We start from the raw sequence: 2,950 nt of genomic DNA on the forward strand, positions 1-2,950 counted from the left end.
CTCTGGGGAGGTATACTACTCATGCTATGCAATCACTGGGACTGTGAGTGTAACCTGTCCCAAGAACTTCATCGTGGGACACTGTCACTGTCATCTTAGATTTTTAGGTTGTACCGTACTGTTGCTTCTTTCTTGGTATTATCATTATAATCAAAGATTACCCAGACAGCAATGACTGCTACAGATATGCCACATGCAGTATCTTTTTGTCATACTGTGAAAACTGTATTAACTCTATAACTCCATAGTAAGGAAAAGTTATTGGAGTTGCCTTGTGTTCTTCCTTTTTAAAATTTTGTATTTAAAACATTTTTTTATTATTTATTTTTTGAGAGATAGAGCATGAGCAGGGGAGGGGCAAAGAGAGAGGGGAACATAGAATCCAAAGCAGGCTCCAGGCTCTGAGCTGTCAGCACAGAGTCCAACAAGGAGCTTGAACTCACAAACTGTGAGATAATGAGCTGAGCCAGAGTCAGATCCTTAACTGACTGAGCCACCCAGGCAACCCCTGTGTTCTTCCTTAAAATCACATATTATCCTTGGTTCTTCTTGAGGTTTTATGCCAATTATTCTGCTCATTTCACAATACAAGGGTTTCTTTTGTAAACACCCAAATCAGGATCATCCACACCACTGCATGCTTCAAGTAAAGTAGCAGGAAACAACATGCATTATAAACTGAGCCCTTCTGTTCAAAAAGTACAGGGCAGACTACGAGATTATTCTATGAATCTCTGGAAAATTATTAAAGTTTGCCATGAACCCATCACAGGAACTTAAATCAGATGCACTGACATATATTCTAATGAATGTGTATTCCTCTGGTTTTGGAAAAACCTTAAATCCTGGACTAGGATGCTGGGCATGACATTTTGGAACTCTGTCATTTAGAGTATGAAGTATAGCTCACATTGTGAATAAGAAAAGTATAGTTGAGCTGATCAGGAGCAGATGGGAGTTTACCAGCACAGATGGAGGTGGCCAAGGGGATAAAGGCAGCAGGAACACTGAGCCAGGTCCCCACCCAGGCTACACAGCCAGGTAACAGCAACAGAGACAGGTGACAACTGGCCTAAAACACCTCATTTCTGCAGCAACACTTGAGTCAACTGTGGTCACTCAGGTTTTATATTGTTAAGTATACTGGTGTATTCCATACCTTATATCATAAACATTTTCTCAGATATTTAAAAGTCCTAATGTATCTGAAAAGGGATTAATATCCAAAATATATAAAGAACTTACACAACTCAGCATCAAAGATCCCCCAAACAATCTGAAAAATGGGCAGAGGTCCTGAATAGGCATTTTTCCAAAGAAGATATACAGATGACCAATAGATACATGAAAAGATGCTTGATATCACTAATCTTCAGGCAAATGCAAATCAAAACCACAATGAGAAATCATCTTACATCTGTAAGAATGGCTAGCATCAAAAGGAAAGAAATAAAAAGTGTTGGTGAGGATGTGGAAAAAAAGGAACCCTGGTGCACTGTTGGTGGGAATGTAAGTTAATATACTGTGAAAAACACTATTAAGGTTCCTCAAAAACATAAAAAATAGAAATACTATATGATCCAATAATTCTGCTACTAGCTATTCACCTAAAGAAAACAAAACCACTAATTTGAAAAAATATGTGCACCCCTATGTTAAATGCAGCATTATTTAAAATAGTCAAGATAAGGAAGCAACCAAAGTGCTCATTGATAGGTGAATAGATAAAGAAGATACGGTATATACAAAATGGAATATTATTCAGCCATAAAAAGATGAGATTTTTGCCATTTGTGACAACACGGATAGACCTAGAGAATATAATATTAAGTAAATAAGTGAGAGAAAGATGAACAACATACAATTTCACTTCTATGTGGAATATAAAAAACAAATGAATAAGGAAACAAAGTGTATGATCAGACCTATAAATACAAAAACAATCTGATGGTTGCCATAGGGAAAAGATGGAGGCATGAGCAAAATGGGTAAGGGGAAGTGAGAGATAAAGGCTTGCCGTTATAGAACAGATAAGTCACAGGAATAAAAGGTACAGCATAGGGAATACAGTCAATGATATTGAAATAGTGTTGCATGGTAAAAATGGTAGTTACACTTGTGGCGAGCATAGCATAACCTCAGAGTTGTTACAAAATTGTAACGGGATTCCTAATTTAAATAACTTTCTGCTGTTGTATTTTGAGGTCCCCCTATTGTTTTGTTACCACAGCAACACTCCAATAAACATATTTTACATAAATAAATAAGTAAATTAATTAATTTTGGAAACAAATTGTCAATATATCTCATATACGTCGCGCAATATCATAGTGTGGCTCAGTTTGGATTGCATAATTATTTGAAACTATCCGTGAATTTTGTTTATATAATATTCAGTTTCTCCACTCTGGAATATGGCAATCTAGTTATTGAGGTCTGATTTTCTTTTACAGAAAAGTATTTAATTTTCTATACATGTACTTCTGCAATATAATGTCCTCTTTTACTAAATTATTTATTCATTCAATTATGATAAGTAAACTAAAGGAGATGAGAAAATAAGAATTTAACCATAATGGAAAAAAAAACATTAATTGTTCATTATTGTATTTTACATCTATTAATTTGAAAGTATATTCAATGGATTCTGTGTATCAAACACAAGTTAGGATCATGACTTATATTGCAAATGCCCAAAGGAGCACTCAGAATTATATTTTCCTCATCAACTTTTTCCAAGAGATGTAAGATTTTAATTCAAATTATACATGTTAAATACCTACTTATTACTTTAGGTCAATGACAATGATAAATTTTAAATTAATTAAAATTCCCATATAGAAGAACCAGTCTTAGAGTAGCTTCCCAGAATAAATTTTAAAATTTATAATCATTGATTAGGTCATTACATATTTGGGCAGGTGTTTAAGGTTTTCTTTTGTCTTTCTTT

The sequence above is a fragment of the Panthera uncia genome, assembly GCF_023721935.1.
Source record: "Panthera uncia isolate 11264 chromosome B3 unlocalized genomic scaffold, Puncia_PCG_1.0 HiC_scaffold_1, whole genome shotgun sequence".
Lineage (NCBI taxonomy): Eukaryota > Metazoa > Chordata > Mammalia > Carnivora > Felidae > Panthera > Panthera uncia.